The sequence below is a fragment of the Dermochelys coriacea genome, chromosome 1, assembly GCF_009764565.3.
Source record: "Dermochelys coriacea isolate rDerCor1 chromosome 1, rDerCor1.pri.v4, whole genome shotgun sequence".
NCBI classification, from domain to species: domain Eukaryota; kingdom Metazoa; phylum Chordata; order Testudines; family Dermochelyidae; genus Dermochelys; species Dermochelys coriacea.
The window spans coordinates 10,683,958-10,704,199 of record NC_050068.2 but is presented as its reverse complement, the minus strand read 5'-3'; the positions used below and the strand labels follow the sequence as shown (position 1 = coordinate 10,704,199).

The 20,242-nt window shown below is 41.7% G+C and overlaps 1 protein-coding gene and 1 long non-coding RNA gene across 15 annotated transcripts in view; both read right to left on the bottom strand.

Moving 5' to 3' along the window:
* Nucleotides 1–20,242, bottom strand: part of FAM168A (family with sequence similarity 168 member A) — a 362,823-nt gene that overhangs the window by 265,261 nt on the left and 77,320 nt on the right. The gene's annotated exons all lie outside the window — the stretch shown is intronic.
* Nucleotides 15,352–19,340, bottom strand: LOC122457862. Its single transcript, XR_006277541.1, has 2 exons — nucleotides 19,006–19,340; nucleotides 15,352–15,992 (listed from the first exon to the last, which is right to left on the bottom strand). It is a non-coding gene; the product is annotated as an uncharacterized LOC122457862 (long non-coding RNA).

Here is a 20,242-nt window from a genome sequence, read left to right as displayed (position 1 = left end):
CAGGGGATCTAGTCACAGAGAGTGTTGGTTTCAGAGTAGCAGCCATGTTAGTCTGTATTCGCAAAAAGAAAAGGAGTACTTGTGGCACCTTAGAGACTAACACATTTATTAGAGCATAAGCTTTCGTGAGCTACAGCTCACTTCATCGGATGCATCCAATGAAGTGAGCTGTAGCTCACGAAAGCTTATGCTCTAATAAATTTGTTAGTCTCTAAGGTGCCACAAGTACTCCTTTTCTTTTTTAGAGAGTGTTGGGGTTCTTAGGGACTGGCTTGTTTTGGCCTTGATTTGAAATGGGATTAGCTTGATTTTTGGTTTATTGTGAAAGTCGGGTGCTTATTTACCGCTTGAAAGTTGGCAACTGTGCTTCTAAGTCTACTGGACAAGCTTCCTTCCATGCAGCATTTCCAAGGTGCAGTTTGGTATTGTAATCCTTTGTATTGTAATGGTCTTTGATGGCCCATCTGATTTTGATAATTCTTCTGAATGGGCTGCGGGGACAATTCTGGTGCCTGGGTTCACAAGTTCAGAGCAAACATTTTTAAAGGTATAAAGCAAAAAACTTACATATTTTCTTATAGCATGGAATACTGACATTACAAGTGAGATTAATGCATGCCTCATTTTACATTCATCTCAGAGTCTATACACTGAATACATTCTGATAAGACTAATACCTATTTTGAGCAAAACTAATATACAGCTTTAAGTTTGTTAGTTCTTAGTTCATGCATGCAGCATGGACAAGAGCTGGAATCTGGCCTGTCAGCATCACACATTGTTTAGATTAGACAAAATTAGTAAAGACTAAGGAGCTTCAGAAGGACCTAACAGAGCTAAGGCAAAAGAAATTCATTGTTGACAAATACAAGGTAATACAGATTATTCCTTCTAATTTCCACAGCTCACTCACACGTGCAATGCTGGGGTTCTAAATTAGCTGTAGCCACTCAGGAAGGAGATCTGACCATTATTGTGGATGGTTCAATGAAAACCTCTGCTCCATGAGCAAGGGCGACCAACAAACATTGAATTATACACAACAATGTTCCTCAGTCTGTGGGTTGCAAACTCCAGGGTGTTTAAAAAAAAAAAAAAAAAGTTGTGAAGCACTGTAAATTTTATTACAGTCTAAAGCAAAGAAAATCTCAATCCTCCACTCCCCACTGTCAAGAATGGCTCACGAACGTGAGTACCAACCTACGGGCAGATTGTTAGAAACCAGGGCACAAACCCCAAACTTAGATTTCACCAACCAAGTATTAAGTATGAACCCCTCAGGCACTACAGACATGGAGTTACAGACCATCCCCTTGGGTACTCCAATCTATCTTGCCACTTATCTGAGCTTGCCTTTGTGACAGACAGATGATCTCTTACACCAAAAATCACAATAATATTCAGATTACTCCCAGTCCCTAAGGACCAGTCTCACCCTAAATCTCTCACCACAGACATCATTTCTAACCAATTTTATAATAAACTAATTAAAGGTTATTTATTAACTAGGAAAAAAGAATAAGAGTTATTTACAAAGTTAAAGTAGATAAACATACACATACAAATAAGTTACAGCCTTTAGGTTCCAAAAGGTAATAGAAGTTGCTGCAATATGCAAGGTCTATAAATCCTCTAGGGTTAACCCAGGCCAAACAGCTGGGGATCCCTTACCTATGCTTAGAAATCTTTGCCCCTCAGATTTCAAGCAGCATAGAAATAATTTCTTCTTGACAAGGATTTTTATGCCCTTTCCCTCCAAGTTCAAGCTGATGGAACAAGTGCTTGTGCACATCTCCTCTTCGTGGGCGTGTGGGGGGAGCAAACAACAAGGTCTTTTGTCCACTGATGTTGCACAATGGTTTGTCTGGTGTCTATGGGCCTTCTTTTGTTGGAGGGGAGATGACACTTCTGGTGGTAAACGAATATTTCACACTTGGTAATACTTCTCTCCTGACTGGGTTTACCGTTTCAGAGCAAATACTTTTATAGGGGCTGAGCAAACAATTCAATATTAACTTATAACATTTGGATACAGATATATATTACAAGTAAGATTAATACATGCAGCATCCTACAAGCATTTCATAAAGTCTAAACATTAAACACATTCTTATAAACTTAAGATCTGTTTTAACAATGCTAACACACAGGTGAGCCAGACTGGCTTCCAGCTATGCATTTGTCACTGTTCAGTGAGGCCTAGGCATGAGCTGGCAGTTGGCCTGCCAGCGTCAAACCCACACACCCTTATCCTTCAAGGTCAAATATTCTCTGTCAGTCTTTTGAAACAACATAAAAAATTATATAGGGTTATAATTGTTATCACTGATACATTTTAACTCTTATATTTACTATAAAAATAAGGAGGGAGGGGGCCTCACTTTTTTTTGACTTTGAATAAAGGGTTGTCAACCTGAGAACACTGAAAATCACTGGTATAAAGTAATGGGATCGAAAACAATACTGAGTATGTCATACTGCCTTTCTAGAAATCAATGGGTCACCCTCACCAGTTATACTGTGTTCAATACCTACCACCTTTGTGACAGATGATCTCTTTACATCTTAAAAAAGGTTCAAAAATAGCTGACAAGAATGACTAATATGCTAGGAAACACTGCCATGTGGAAAGAGACTGAAAGGTTTGCAACTGTATGGCATAGAGAAAAATAAGAAAGGACACAAAAGAGGTATACAAATAATAAATGGTACAGAAAAAGTAAATCAGGTGCTACTATTTACCCTCTCATAATACAAGAGCAAATGACATAATGGCAGGCAACAAATTAAAAACTAATTAAAATATGTTTACACAAATACATAACTAGCCTGTGAAACTCATTACTCAAAATAATATAGTTGAGGCCAAGATCTTGGAATGATTAAAAAAGGAACTTAAGATTACTATGGATAACAAGAACATCCACAATTACATCAGAATGGTTGTTTTTAAAAGAAGGGCTATAAATTCTGATGTTTAGGTTATAGTCTGGATCATCAATCAAAAGACATTAGGAGGAAACTTCTCCTAGGGACAGGTTATTCCATATTTTCCCACTACAAGTATTCTTGCATATACCACTGAAGCACCTAGTTCTGGTCACTATCAGATACATGATACTGGACCAGTAGGACAACTGGTGTGATCCAGGATGGCCATTCCTGTTGCATATGATTAGTTATTTGTCAAAGTCAGTGAAGGCAAAACTGAGGTTCTTCAAGTGTGTAGGATATGGATTCTTCTTGCAGAACATTGGTAGTTTGTGGATCAAATATGGATCATTTTACTCAGGAAAGCTATTCCTGATCACTGTCCTTTGTTACTTCCAGTTTTGCAACAACTGACAGTCCACAATGAAAAAGATCTTTCAATGTTAATAACGTTACACTGAACAAGGAGGATTTTGTGTTTTATTTTTCAAAAGTAAAAAGCTTTTCTGCACTAAATCTCTCATTGCCCTGAGGACTGAGGGCAAAACCTGTGTAAAAGTAGTACAGCCTCAAACTTTTATGAGCATGAATTTACATCACCCTTTATACACTTTGTTTTAGCTCTTTACCCTATCTGATATATTTTGGCTAAAGGCTACCTTCTAATTGATTTTCTTGCTGCGAGTTTTCAAGCTGCTTTGCAGATAAGATAGCCCAGATCCAGGCCACACTGGTAGCTTCGATGGCAGCGAAACTGCACTGAGAACAAGAGTCAATGCTACTTCAGCATGAATTCCACCTAGTTTTGGACACTGCTGTTTCTTCAGGAGCCACCAGGGAGGTGCAACCTGCAATGTGGGACCATGTCCCCTCTTGTTTAGTAAAATCTTCATGAGGGACATTTGAGCTGTTATTAGAAGAGACTGTCAGCACCTCATATTGAGAGGGCAAGCCTCTCTTAAATGGAAGACTTCCGTCATGCTCAATACAGGGAATATTATTTCCCTTCTAATTTTGCCCCTTAAAGATATGATCTTGCAGGATTCCCACTCTTGGGTTATAGCTCCTTACTATGAGCCTGGAACACTCTTAGTCCTTAAATTGTTTAAACCTCAAGGGCAGCAGTACCATGGTACAGAACAAAACCCCCTGCTAGCCACCATGCATCAAGCCACTACAAGTATAAATATCACATTCCAAATGCTCCAGTCAGTTGCTGCGACTGTGTTGTGTTATTGGCATAAGGATGATACAAGAGGAGAGCAGCATTTGAAGTTCAGATATGGTTCCCATAAAATTGCCTGTAGCTCAGCTCCAACAGAAGCACTTCTTCTGGGAATGAGACACTGTTACAGCCACCTTAAGTTTACATTTTGTTTTTCCTGTTTTCTGTTTGCCCTGTTGCAAAATGGTCCAAAATAAACAAGCAGATTTAGGACTATTCCAAATAAAAGCTGATTTTTATTTATTTGTAAGCCACCAGGTTCTAAGAAGGGCAGAAAGCGATTATCAGAAAAGAGAAGTGGTGAGACCATGGAAGCATACTATAAACCTAGCAATTTTTTCTTAACCTGCCTCATATTTAGTAGGTGGGATCCAAAAAAAGAAAACATGGATTTAAGAGGATGAGGATAGCATGATGAGAACAGAGGAGTAACAGGTATATGCCTGAATTTCAAAACAGAAAGGTAGACACAAAGGAGTGTTTTAAAATTATATGGACAATGGAGGCTTAGAGTAATGCAACTGCAGTGTTTTAAGAAATCCTGCAATTTTCTTGTTGTATCGGTAGTGAGTTCCAGAACAAGGAGATGATAGTAAGGAGAGGAACATGTGTGGGTATATATTTACTTTACTTTGTCCTCACCCATAACTATTTCACATTTGGGAACAATGTATACCTTCAAATCAGCGGCACTGCGATGGGTACCCGCATGGCCCCACAGTATGCCAACATTTTTATGGCTGACTTAGAACAACGCTTCCTCAGCTCTCGTCCCATAATGCCCCTACTCTACTTGCGCTACATTGATGACATCATCATCTGGACCCATGGAAAAGAAGCCCTTGAGGAATTCCACCATGATTTCAACAATTTCCATCCCACCATCAACCTCAGCCTCGACCAGTCCACACAAGAGATCCATTTCCTGGACACTACAGTGCTAATAAGCAATGGTCACATAAACACCACCCTATATCAGAAACCTACTGTCCGCTATTCCTACCTACATGCCTCTAGCTTTCATCCAGATCATACCACACGATCCATTGTCTACAGCCAAGCTCTACGATATAACCGCATTTGCTCCAACCCCTCAGACAGAGACAAACACCTACAAGATCTCTATCATGCATTCCTACAACTACAATACCCACCTGCTGAAGTGAAGAAACAGATTGACAGAGCCAGAAGAGTACCCAGAAGTCACCTATTACAGGACAGGCCCAACAAAGAAAATAACAGAACGCCACTAGCCGTCACCTTCAGCCCCCAACTAAAACCTCTCCAACGCATCATCAAGGATCTACAACCTATCCTGAAGGACGACCCGTCACTCTCACAGATCTTGGGAGACAGGCCAGTCCTTGCTTACAGACAGCCCCCCAATCTGAAGCAAATACTCACCAGCAACCACACACCACACAACAGAACCACTAACCCAGGAACCTATCCTTGCAACAAAGCCCGTTGCCAACTCTGTCCACATATCTATTCGGGGACACCATCATAGGGCCTAATCACATCAGCCACATTATCAGAGGCTCCTTCACCTGCGCATCTACCAATGTGATATATGCCATCATGTGCCAGCAATGCCCCTCTGCCATGTACATTGGCCAAACTGGACAGTCTCTACGTAAAAGAATGAATGGACACAAATCAGACGTCAAGAATTATAACATTCAAAAACCAGTCAGAGAACACTTCAATCTCTCTGGTCACTCGATTACAGACCTGAGGATGGCTATCCTGCAACAAAAAAGCTTCAAAAACAGACTCCAACGAGAGACTGCTGAATTGGAATTAAGTTGCAAACTGGATACAATTAATTTAGGCTTGAATAGAGACTGGGAATGGATGAGTCATTACACAAAGTAAAATTATTTCCCCATGTTATTTCTCCCCCCACACCCACCCTCCACTGTTCCTCAGATGTTCTTGTTAACTGCTGGAAATAGCCTACCTTGCTTGTCACCATGAAAGGTTTTCCTCCTTCTTCCCCTCCCCCCCCCGCTAGTGATGGCTTATTTTAAGTGATCACTCTCCTTACAGTGTGTATGATAAAACCCATTGTTTCATGTTCTCTGGGTGTGTATATAAATCTCCCCTCTGTATTTTCCACCAAATGCATCCGATGAAGTGAGCTGTAGCTCACGAAAGCTTATGCTCAAATAAATTTGTTAGTCTCTAAGGTGCCACAAGTACTCCTTTTCTTTTTGCGAATACAGACTAACACGGCTGCTACTCTGAAACACTAAACCTTAGAGAGAGATGATAAGGAGAAATATGATGGTTCATATTTTAGTATTACACTATGTAAAACCAGTCTATATAGTACATACCTTCTTTCAAATTTGAGAACGAACAGACAAACTGACTTAGTATACAAAAGTTAACATCCTCTACCCCCACCCTCTTCTAGAGGTTTTTGGAACATTAAAGACAGATTGCTAGAACTGTTTGTCTCAACAACTGTTAGCTAAAATGACTTTTCTTTTCCGGAGCAACACTGACATTATTTAAACCAAATTTAGCAGCCACCAATGCTTAGATGGAGCTCAGCTGGAATCCTACATTCAAATGAAATCTATGTAAATCCCAAATGTACAGGTAATCTAAAAAAATTATCCTAAGGTTTTTCGTAAAGGCAAACTATATTTCTGTTTGAGGCACAGAACATTATAAAAGCCTCCTTGCATGTAGAATATATTCTGATTGGACTACTCACATTTTGCTGATAATTTTTCAGTAAAAAACTGAGTATAAAATAGCATTCAGGAAAATCAATTTTAATTTATAAATACAGAAGACACTAAGAAATCCTCTAACCGATTCAACTACACCCACCCCTTCTCTAATCCTCAGGGATAAACCCAGCAAATTCATATGCTTGTTAATTAGCTCTTATTGCCTGCCACATGTAAAAATGAACTGCATTCCTACAGCCACTGAAATAATCTACAGTCAGAATGCGTTTTATCATCATATCAGCTGCAGCCACTGCCAGGTTTGACAACAGCTGAACGGCTTGGCAGAGTGCCTCAAATTATTGCCGACTAAAAGCACTTTAAACCATCCTGCTGGAGCTTGACATGACAAATAAAGCAATGATTCATAACTGAATTACACTGAGACTCGCTAGAAGGGAATGAGCATGTTGCTGATGAGAATAGCTCACCATTCCTCCACACCGACTGATGGGGGAAGGGAACCTAAGGATGCTCCAGTGACATGTTAGAGTTATAAATCTAAGGGAAGAACACTAAATGGAAGGACACATTAAGGGAAACAACTGATTGTAAATAAGCTATAACAGCAGCACCCTGACAGCTTCCTTCCATACAGCTTCATTATATTAATTAGGTTTTTAAGCAGATGTCTTACAGGTCACAGGAAATATTTTAGGTAATAAGCAAAGTGATGTCCAGATTTGTGTTCTCAGCAACACATCCCTTAAAACATAAAATAAAGTATTTAGCAACTCCAAAAAACTAAGCTTAGCTGAACAAATTAAATCTGATTTGCCATTTAACCAGATTCTAATTCCCAATGACTGTTTTAATAACTGTCAGCAAAAGAAGAAAAAATAAATCCTTCAGCACGATGTAGGACATAATATTTGCAATCTATTAATGGTCACCTACTCACCTCATCTATCTGCTTACCTGTGATGGGTATGAAGATTTCCAGGCAAGTGCCAGTTACTTCTGCTGAAAGAAAATCTTCTAAATTTGACCTGCATAACCAATGTAGTGCCATCTTCCCAGGTCTGCAAACAGCTAAAATGCCTTTGGTGCTGCTTCTACTCTGAACTTTTCCAAGATGGGGAAGAGTGAAAACAGACCACAGTCTTGTCAGTTTTCACTGCCACTGTTCAATGTTCTGTGGGGAACTGTGAAACTGACAAGAATTAGGCTGATTTCACTCTGGTGTTGCTGCTGGAGAAAGCTATAAGCAGCAAAGGCAGGCAATGGACTATTTGTTTAAGAGCCCGTCAAAATGAAAGCTGATGGAACAGAGTAGCAGGGAGAGAACACCCTTGCAACAATCAGGAAGCTGAGGTAGGAAACCAAGACCAGAAAATAATGTGTCAAGCTAAAGAAAGACATTCAGATTCTGGGTTTCTAAGAAGCTGGAATGCAGGTATATCCTTTCTCGGCTTATAAAAATTACTCCAGAAGTGGAAAGCACACCCTAAAATATTACAAAATGCCTGCCTTATAAAGCTCATCTGGAGCAGCTACAGAAAGCAATTTTTAACATAACTTTTGTTGTCTGGGCAAGAAATAGGCTATTGGTGTGCTAAGATCACCAACTATATCATTGACCAATACTGTTTCCTTGTACTCCCATCTGTCTGTCACCGTCCGTTGTCTCTTCAGTTATATACCTCAGCTGTAAGCTCTTTGTACAGCACTTTGCACAACAGGGCCCTGGCCTGTGATTAGGGCTTCTAGGCACTACAGTAATACAAATAAATAATAACCACGGAAATGTAAAACTGGAAGGGACGCTGAGGCAGGATTAAGAATACCTTAAATCAGTGATTCTCAACCTGAGGCCTCTGGGCCACTTGCAGTCCAATCCACACACAGCTGTGGCCTATCTGACATATTCAGGATCATCACTAGAGCAAGACGGGAGAGGCACCTGTCCTGGGCACACACCCAGCAGGGGGCTGCAAAAATGGGTGGCGCAGGTTGAGGCCCAGCATCAGCCACCCTGTCAGGATCAGATTCAGCAGCATAAGCAAGATGCCACAGTGCTCAGCACCTGCCTGCCGGGCAGGATCACAGGTCCAGTGACCCCCAGCTGGAGCAGACTCCCTGGCATTAGGATTGCAGCGGCAGACTGCATGGCTGAGTTACGTGCAGCCAAGGTAGAAGACCAGTGAGCACGGGGAGGGAGGGTGCAGAGGCTGGGGAGGGAGGTGCAGCTGGTGCATGTGGGATAGACTCTAGGTGGGCAGACTGGGGGCAGTCCCTGGATGGGGGGCTAGATACTAGGGCACAGTCCCTGGATGGGGGGGTTGAGTGATGGGTGGCAGTCCTTGGGGGATGGGGAAATTGTTGGGGGGGGCGGTCCGAGGTGGGGGACTGGCTTCTGGAGGGAGCAGTCGCTTGGCGGGGGGAGGGGAGGGGTGGAGAATGGCATTCTGCCCTGGACAGGACACCCTGCCTCTGCAGGGCAGGCACATGTACCAGCCCAGTGTTGCGGGATGCTGGATGGGGGGGGGGGGGAGAGCAGTCCCGGGGGGTTAGGTGATGGGGAACCTTTCCTGGCTTGGGGGGGCAGTCCCTGGCGGGGCGGGAGGGTCACCCTACACTGAGCAGAGCTTCCCATTTACAGGCAGGCTGCGCAGCCATGCTCTCCAGGAGCTCAGCTCAGCCACGCCACCAGTAGCAGTGCGGAAGTGAGGGTGGCAATACACCATGCTATGCCACCCTTACAGTATATTAATTAATTTTAACAGTTAATGTTTTGACTTACTTTGCTAATTTAAAATGCTCTTGGTAGACGTTTGTCAGTGTTGAAATGAAAAGTACTTTGTCAATCTGAATCATATTACTATCATATAACAAATACTAAACCTTACTGTTTTTGTAGATGTACGGGTAGTATGTATTTATATATATATATATATATATATATATATATATATATATATAGTGTGGATGTGGCCCACATAACACAGAGAGCTGCATATACGGCCCACAATGGTAAATAGGTTGAGAACCACTGCCTTAAGAATAATTATGTTAAATGACCATTGTAAAAGGAAGTAGGAGAAAGGATCTTGACTAGCCAAATGAGGGTGGCTGCAATTATGATCAAATTTTGGTACCTTTGCCTCTGACTGAATGAAGAGGGGAAGTTCAAAGCTAATAGGTGGTTGCTAGACTGACCATTCTATTTACACTTTTATTCAAGTTCTTTTAAGATGACAAATTCTGTTCTGTTCAAGTACTTATAAGGTGACATCTTAGTGCTTAGAATTATTAACAGTAATCACTGGAAGAAGAGACTAGAACTCACAGTGTTTTGGCTCCCAATCCAATGCAACTTCCCTAGGCTACAAGGTTTTTTGAAATGGAGGTGAAGAAGGAATAGAAACATTACTCAGGATACATTTTTAGAGACTGAAATCAAAATGCAGTTGGTGTGCAACTCCAGCTACCCTTCTAAAATTACAGGCTTGCTGGGAAGTTAGTTTTTATTATTTACTAGAAATTACAGTATGTGGAATGTATGTAAAGATTATGCACTGATTTCTGTACGAGACACAAAATACAGACAAAAGCCCCCCATCGTCTCTTGTGCTTACAATGTAAAAAACAGATAGATGGGTGACAAGACATGCTCTGAAGCACCAAGGAGAAAATATCTTCAAATTTTGGTTAGCCTGTATTTTTTAATTATAAATTAACTAATTACTTTCCTTAACTACTTTCTTTGACCTTCTAATGCTTTTTCTCCACTACAATCCCCACCTCCTGGCTTTAGACCCATGACAGAGGAAAGATTCAGTCAGAAGAGGTGTGGCCAGCAGAGAGGAAAGGCAGCTATGAGGATTTAATACTTGCTGCCTTCCAAGCAAGTTCAGAGGAGCCATTTTGAATTCTGAGGAGAATCAGAAGATCGTCTGGATGGCAAAACTGGAGACCACTAGCCCCATTCTTTGATGTATGGAGAAGGAATAAAAATAAATGGAAGGAATCCACTCCCCAAAATGCACAAGGGAGAGGCACAGGACCATGGGAACTAGAGAGAGTGTGAACTTTTAAGACAACTTTTTTTTTGCTCAACTATCATTTTTATTTTTCTAAAAATATATCTTTTGCATATCTGACTTCTCCTTGATCACACACTAATCCAGATGACACTGAACTTCCCTGAACCTTTGTTTGTGATGTACAATAACTCCTCACTTAAAGTCAACCCAGTTAACATTGTTTCGTTGCTGATCAATGCTCCCTTATAATGTTGTTTGGCAGCTGCCTGCTTTGTTCGCTGCTTGCGGAAAGAGCAACCCATTGCAGCTAGCTGGTGGGGGCTTGGAAACAGGGTGGACCGGCGGCCCCCCTATCAGCTCCCCGCTCCCTTAAGTTCCCTGTGCGGTAGCCACCCAGCAGCCCGGGCAGTTCAGCCTTCCCTCCTCCCACTGCCGTGTGCTGCTCCTGCCCTTCCCTCCCCTTGCTCCCGGGAGCCTCCAGCTGCCTGTGTGGGCAGGGGGAGGGAAGAGGGATGCTGATGTCAGGGTGTCTCCCTCCCCGTCCCCCGCTTCTGTACCCCTTCTCCACAGAGCGAGGGGGAGGGAGACAGGGCAAGGCTCCGGACGGAGGGAGCTTCAGCTGCTGTCTCAAGTTGCTGCTCTTAAAAAGGCAGTGTACTTGGGGGGCGGTCAGCAAACCTAAAGGGGCAATGCACATCTCTCACACACACACACACACACACGGTGTGTATCTTTGTCTTTCTTTGCCATGCTGTCTCCCCTTCCTCCATTCGTGGTGCCTTGTAGACTGTGAGGCTACACTAACAATAATGTGTTAACCATTGAGGTCTCAGCCGAGTGCTAGTTCATCATTTAGCAGTAAAGCATTCCCTGGGAAATATCCCACCCTCTTCCATTCTCTGCCTTCACCACCTCAACCAAGCTTCACAATCATCATAGCTGTCTACAGTATTAAATTGTTTATTTAAAACTTATACTCTGTCTCTGTGTGTGTGTATATATATATAGATATATAAATAAAAATATAGTCTTATCTGGCGAAAAAGATTTCCTTGGAACCTAACCCCCCCATTTACATTAATTCTTATGGGAAAATTGGATTCACTTAACCTTTTGCTTAAAGTAGCATTTTTTATAAACATAACTACAACATAAAGTGAGGAGTTACTGTAATACTCTCTCTCTCTCTCTCTCTCTCTCTCTCACAGACAGACAGACATAAAACAAAAGCTCATTTCCAAGCTAAAATGAATTTATAGTCTCCTCTGAGGCTTGGTGCCAGTATATCCTTGGAATCTCAAAGCTGCTGTTAATGAACCATCTTATCACAACTGTTTCCACTCAAATGCATTGGGTGAAATACAACCCTGATGTAAACAGGTGCAATTATAAAAGAATTGCACCTTCTCACACCAAAAGTGGAATTCCATCGATCTGAGAAGCAAGAGACCAGAGGCTACACTACAAAGACAAATCTTCTGAAGAGTTCTGAAAGGATAAGTTCTTACCACACTTGGCCCCCAGAAGTCAGATTTGTTGGGGAAGACCTGAAAGACTTGGGTCTTTCACCCATTTAAGCAGATGTAAGGAATAACTAAGCTTTCCACAAAAACTCTTCCAAAAAACAAAGGAGAATGGAAGGATAAATAATTGTCTTAATCAAGAAACAGAAGGAAATTCTGAAGGATCAGAGAAACCTGGTTTCAAACGCTTCTGTTCAAAACCAAATCTAACATGTAAGGAACCATCCCCCATCTAACAAGCTCTCCAACGTAGGCGTAAGGGAAATGTGTTGCAGAGAGCAAGCCATAAGATGCACAAGAACTAAAAAGCAGCTGGCAACTATGTTTAATATCTTGTTTCTCAATGTAGAATTAGATATGAAACAAGGTTCGATATGACAAATTCTTAGACTATATATTAGGAGGGCCACCAGGCATCTACTCTGCAAATCTTAGTAGATGTTGTTTCATACCTGGCTGTAGAATGAACTCTCCTTTTCAAAGAGACATGGAACTACTCCCAAATTGTTTGCCTTTGTCACACCCCAAAATTTAATCTATGTAGCAATGGTAGATTTGGGGAGACTCTGAGGCCCTTTATGTATGGGATGAAAAGGAGGAACAGGGAACTAGCAGTCTTAAATTACTTCATTCTAAAGCAAATAAAAAATTTTAGCATGGTGGCATCTAGACAGTGTTGATTTCTTTGTCTCTCAAAAGAGGGATTAGGATGGAAATCTGGCAGTACTATTCCTTGTTTAATATGAAAGCTAGAAGACACTTTGGGCTAAAGACTTGGCACAACTCCAGTAACTATTTTATTGTGATGGAACTGAAGAAAAGGAGATCTTGTAAGACAGAAGAGTAAGAAAGATTTCTGCCTAGCAGTCACAGCAATTAAGCAAGTGGTCTTGATGAAGAGGAAAATACATTGGAGTGGAACCCAAAGGCTCAAAAAGCAGGAAAGAATAATTTCAGGACTAGGTCAAGAGTCCCCGGGGGATTACCTGTCTAATTTGAAGCTTAATGCTATAGACATCCTTAGAGAATCTGATCAGAGAGATTCTACTAATGCCATGGATGACTCCATAAAGCCTTTATTCCCAAGCACAGGCAAAACAAACTTTTTTTTTTTTTTTTCAAATTGCTTGGGGTCAGGTCTCAAGTGGTAGAAATGGCACTAACACAGAAAAAAATACTTTTCTTCCCCACTAAGAGAACAATACTATGTAGCATACCTACAGCGTCTTGGAGGATAATCTAGGTTTAATTGATCCTGCCTCAGCCAGCAGGCTAGACTCAATGACTTCTCAATGGCCCTTTCTTCCCTACATTGCTATGATTCTATGGAATATCTAAACTTCAAAACAGCAAACTACTCTGCCCTCAGGTATTGGAAGAAAGGAAGAAATGGGTTTTATACAAGTTACCCTAACAAGAACACAAGAACAAATGGGTATAAACTGGCCACCAGGAAGTTTAGACTTGAAATTAGACAAAGGTTTCTAACCATCAGAGGAGTGAAGTTTTGGAATAGTCTTCCAAGGGAAGCAGTGGGGGCAAAAGATCTATCTGGCTTTAAGATTCTACTCGATAAGTTTATGGAGGAGATGGCATGATGGGATAATGTGATTTTGGTAATTAATTGATCTTTAAATATTCAGGGTAAATAGGCCTAATCCCCCGAGATGGGATATTAGATGGATGGGATCTGAGTTACCCAGGAAAGAATTTTCTGTAGCATCTGGCTGGTGAATCTTGCCCATATGCTCAGGGTTTAGCTGATCGCCATATTTGGGGTCGGGAAGGAATTTTCCTCCAGGGCAGATTGGAAAAGGCCCTGGAGTTTTGTGCCTTCCTCTGTAGCATGGGGCATGGGTCACTGGAAGGAGGATTCTCTGCTCCTTGAAGTCTTTAAACCATGATTTGAGGACTTCAATAGCTCAAACATAGGTGAGGTTTTTTGTAGGAGTGGGTGGGTGAGATTCTGTGGCCTGCGTAGTGCAGGAGATCGGACTAGATGATCAGAATGGTCCCTTCTGACCTTAGTATCTATAAGAGAGCATTCCTTTTCCATCAAGACCACTTCCACCATAATCTGAACCTGTCTGTCTAGGCTCCCCTCTCCAATTACTGTAGTATCGGACCACATAATATCCTGCAAATTGAAAAATGGGCTGCTCATATTTCGAATTACAGAAAATATTCGTGTAAATTCACTAAGGGAATCTGCATGTAAGACATGCTACAAGTCTGCTGTAGAAAAGTGGGTCCAGTGAAATCCCTGTTCATATCATGAACTTCAGTGATTCATTTTAATGCACAGCTTCAAAACAAAACTAATTAATCCATTTAAGGTTTCTAGTACTGGGCAAGAAATGTAAAACATTCACATTGTAGGGATAAGCCTCCAGAGGCTGCAGTCACTAAAAGAAGACAAGTTTATGCACATCTGAGCAGGTCTGTCATGCCATTTAGTAGAGGGCGATGGTGCATGTACACAGATGGATAAAAGTATAGCATGTTATATAGGATATCCTAGTAGACAATTTTATATTAATAAAGATTTAAACAAAAGCCTGCTTAATCTTTTGCTTTTGCCTAAAGCTGCGCTAGAAATAGTGATCTATTAGACAACACCTTGTCTGGAAGACGACTACTCCCTGAAGTTTCAGAGTAGCAGCTGTGTTAGTCTGTATTCGCAAAAAAAAAAAAAAAAAAAGGACTGTGGCACCTTAAAGACTAACAAATTTATTTGAGCATAAGTTTTCGTGAGCTACAGCTCACTTGCTTATGCTCAAATAAACCTGTAGCTCACGAAAGCTTATGCTCAAATAAATTTGTTAGTCTCTAAGGTGCCACAAGTACTCCTACTCCCTCAAGGATTTTTTTCATGTGCAAAGAGAATGACAGTAAGGAATGACACAGTACTTTAAGGTAAACTGATGTTTGTTTGTTTGTTTTTACCAGAATCTGAATTCAGGCTCTAAGAATTGTGTTTCTTCTCCTACCTATAATATCACTAATGTCCATAGCAGATTAGATCATTGAGTTGCATTCCTCACTCCATTTTAAGCATTAATGGTACTATCTTCTGTAGCAAGAAATCCAGAACTTTCGAAGCCTAAACTTAGCTCACTTTTGGTAAATAAGTGAAGGATGAACAAAGTTAATATAATTGTGTTTTTATATGCGTTTGTAATTTAACTTTATACATGTTCACTGTTAATATCTCAAAGCAACATAGTTGAAAGGAAATTTCAATTCCCCTTTAGGATTATTATATAGAGGTCACTTAATGTTTAGATTAGCTGCAGCTCCAATCTATATAAAGCCCTCTGCAGCCACATCTCCAAAAATGAACATTCTGATTCCCATCTATACAAGAACTGGAGATTGATACACAAGGCAACTGATTTTCTCTGAGGGGCTTCGTACTTTCTACTTTATGTAATTTATCTATTCAAATGTGTTTGCTTTATCTATTCTGGGGTCTAAATTCATTACAAAAGCTATAGAACAGTGTTAATAACATATTAAAGCAGGGCAAAAACAGGACTAAACCTACAGATCATACACCTACATCATCTTCCCAATACACCTTTCAGAGTAGCAGCCTGTCATTATGGAAGGCACTGAATTTAGCCGTATAGAGTGGAAATCTGTCAACTTCATGAAAAAACTCGCACAGATACAGACAGACATCATCTTCCTCTCCAAATGCAAACAGATGGACATCATACCGAAAGGACTGAAGGTAAAAAATCCATTACAATCTACATACCACACAGACTATGCTGACAGCTTGTGCCACACACTCTCAAGGAAACTGCGGAACCACCTGATTAACATCCTCTACAGCAAACAGGGAAAGATTAAGAATGAGCTCTCAAAACTGGATACTCTCATAAAGAACCAACCTTCCACACAAACTTCCTCGTGGCTGGACTTTACAAAAACTAGACAAGCCATTTACAAAACACACTTTGATTCTCTACAAAAGAAAAAGGACACTAAGCTATCTAAACTACTATATGCCACAAGGGGCCACAACAATGGTTCCCGTAACCCACCCAGCAATATTGTTAATCTATCCAACTATACTCTTAGCCCAGCGGAAGAATCTGTCCTATCTCGGGGCCTCTCCTTTTGCCCCTCCACCCCCACGAACATGATACAGTTCTGTGGTGACCTAGAATCCTATTTTCGACGTCTCAGACTCAAGGAATATTTCCAACACACCTCTGACCAACATATTAACCCACAGAGACCTTCCTGCCAACACTACAAAAAGAAGGATTCTGGGTGGACTCCTCCTGAAGGTCGAAACAGCAGCCTGGATTTCTACATAGACTGCTTCCGCCGACGTGCACGAGCTGAAATTGTGGAAAAGCAGCATCGCTTACCCCATAACCTCAGCCATGCAGAACACAGTGCCATCCACAGCCTCAGAAACAACTCTGACATCATAATCAAAAAGGCTGACAAAGGAGGTGCTGTCGTCATCATGAATAGGTCGGAGTATGAACAAGAGGCTACTAGGCAGCTCTCCAACACCACTTTCTACAAGCCATTACCCTCTGATCCCACTGAGAGTTACCAAAAGAAACTACAGCATTTGCTCAAGAAACTCCATGAAAAAGCACAAGAACAAATCCGCACAGACACACCCCTGGAGCCCCGACCTGGGGTATTCTATCTGCTACCCAAGATCCATAAACCTGGAAATCCTGGACGCCCCATCATCTCAGGCATTGGCACCCTGACAGCAGGATTGTCTGGCTATGTAGACTCCCTCCTCAGGCCCTTCGTTACCAGCACTCCCAGCTATCTTCGAGACACCACCGATTTCCTGAGGAAACTACAGTCCATTGGTGATCTTCCTAAAAACACCATCCTAGCCACTATGGATGTAGAAGCCCTCTACACCAACATTCCACACAAAGATGGACTACAAGCCGTCAGGAACAGTATCCCCGATACTGTCACGGCTAACCTGGTGGCAGAACTTTGTGACTTTGTCCTGACCCATAACTATTTCACATTTGGTGACAATGTATACCTTCAAATCAGCGGCACTGCGATGGGTACCCGCATGGCCCCACAGTATGCCAACATTTTTATGGCTGACTTAGAACAACGCTTCCTCAGCTCTCGTCCCCTAATGCCCCTACTCTACTTGCGCTACATTGATGACATCTTCATCATCTGGACCCATGGAAAAGAAGCTCTTGAGGAATTCCACCATGATTTCAACAATTTCCATCCCACCATCAACCTCAGCCTGGACCAGTCCACACAAGAGATCCACTTCCTGGACACTACGGTGCTAATAAGCGATGGTCACATAAACACCACCCTATATCGGAAACCTACTGACCGCTATTCCTACCTACATGCCTCTAGCTTTCATCCAGATCATACCACTCGATCCATTGTCTACAGCCAAGCGCTACGATATAACCGCATTTGCTCCAACCCCTCAGACAGAGACAAACACCTACAAGATCTCTATCATGCATTCCTACAACTACAATACCCACCTGCTGAAGTGAAGAAACAGATTGACAGAGCCAGAAGAGTACCCAGAAGTCACCTACTACAGGACAGGCCCAACAAAGAAAACAACAGAACGCCACTAGCCATCACCTTCAGCCCCCAACTAAAACCTCTCCAACGCATCATCAAGGATCTACAACCTATCCTGAAGGACGAGCCATCGCTCTCTCAGATCTTGGGAGATAGACCAGTCCTTGCTTACAGACAGCCCCCCAATCTGAAGCAAATACTCACCAGCAACCACACACCACACAACAGAACCACTAACCCAGGAACCTATCCTTGCAACAAAGCCCGTTGCCAACTCTGTCCACATATCTATTCAGGGGATACCATCATAGGGCCTAATCACATCAGCCACACTATCAGAGGCTCGTTCACCTGCGCATCTACCAATGTGATATATGCCATCATGTGCCAGCAATGCCCCTCTGCCATGTACATTGGCCAAACTGGACAGTCTCTACGTAAAAGAATGAATGGACACAAATCAGACGTCAAGAATTATAACATTCAAAAACCAGTTGGAGAACACTTCAATCTCTCTGGTCACTCGATCACAGACCTAAGAGTGGCTATACTTCAACAAAAAAGCTTCAAAAACAGACTCCAACGAGAGACTGCTGAATTGGAATTAATTTGCAAACTGGATACAATTAACTTAGGCTTGAATAGAGACTGGGAATGGATGAGTCATTACACAAAGTAAAACTATTTCCCCATGGTATTTCTCTCCCCCACCCTACCCCCCACTGTTCCTCTGATATTCTTGTTAACTGCTGGAATTAGCCTACCTGCTTGTCACCATGGAAGGTTTTCCTCCTTTCCCCCCCCTGCTGTGGGTGATGGCTTATCTTAAGTGATCACTCTCCTTACAGTGTGTATGATAAACCCATTGTTTCATGTTCTCTGTGTGTGTGTATATAAATCTCTCCTCTGTTTTTTCCACCAAATGCATCCGATGAAGTGAGCTGTAGCTCACGAAAGCTTATGCTCTAATAAATTTGTTAGTCTCTAAGGTGCCACAAGTACTCCTTTTCTTTTTGCCAATACACCTTGCACTCTTCTCTCATTCCTTCATCAGTCTATTTAAATTAACTAAACACAGAAAAAAAAAAAGTCTTGGAAATTAGTTTCTCCCCATCTTTGCTAAATGTACTATATGCCTTGCCATACACTCAGGCCTACCTGAGGCTGTGGAGTTTAATGCCTATTTTGCTTCAGTCTTCACTAAAAAGATTAATGGTGACCCAATTCATATTCATATTAACAACAAAGAGGAAGGAACTCAAGCCAAAATAGGGAAAGAATAGGTTAAAGAATACTTAGATAAGTTAGAGGTATTTAAGTCAGTAGGGCCTGATTAAATTCATCATAGGATACTTTAGGAACTAAAAAGAAAAGGAGTACTTGTGGCACCTTAGAGACTAACAAATTTATTAGAGCATAAGCTTTCGTGAGCTACAGCTCACTTCATCGGATGCATTTGGTGGAAAAAACAGAGGAGAGATTTATATACACACACAGAGAATATGAAACAATGGGTTTATCATACACACTGTAAGGAGAGTGATCACTTAAAATAAGCCATCACTAGCGGGGGGGGGGGGAGGGGAAGAAGGAGGAAAACCTTTCATGGTGACAAGCAAGGTAGGCTATTTCCAGCAGTTAACAAGAACATCTGAGGAACAGTGGGGGGGTGGGGTGGGAGGGAGAAATACCATGGGGAAATAGTTTTACTTTGTGTAATGACTCATCCATTCCCAGTCTCTATTGAAGCCTAAGTTAATTGTATCCAGTTTGCAAATTAATTCCAATTCAGCAGTTTCTCATTGGAGTCTGTTTTTGAAGCTTTTTTGTTGAAGTATAGCCACTCTTAGGTCTGTGATCGAGTGACCAGAGAGATTGAAGTGTTCTCCAACTGGTTTTTGAATGTTATAATTCTTGACGTCTGATTTGTGTCCATTCATTCTTTTACGTAGAGACTGTCCAGTTTGGCCAATGTACATGGCAGAGGGGCATTGCTGGCACATGATGGCATATATCACATTGGTAGATGCGCAGGTGAAGGAGCCTCTGATAGTGTGGCTGATGTGATTAGGCCCTATGATGGTGTCCCCTGAATAAATATGTGGACAGAGTTGGCAACGGGCTTTGTTGCAAGGATAGGTTCCTGGGTTAGTGGTTCTGTTGTGTGGTGTGTGGTTGCTGGTGAGTATTTGCTTCAGATTGGGGGGCTGTCTGTAAGCAAGGACTGGCCTGTCTCCCAAGATCTGTGAGAGTGACGGGTCG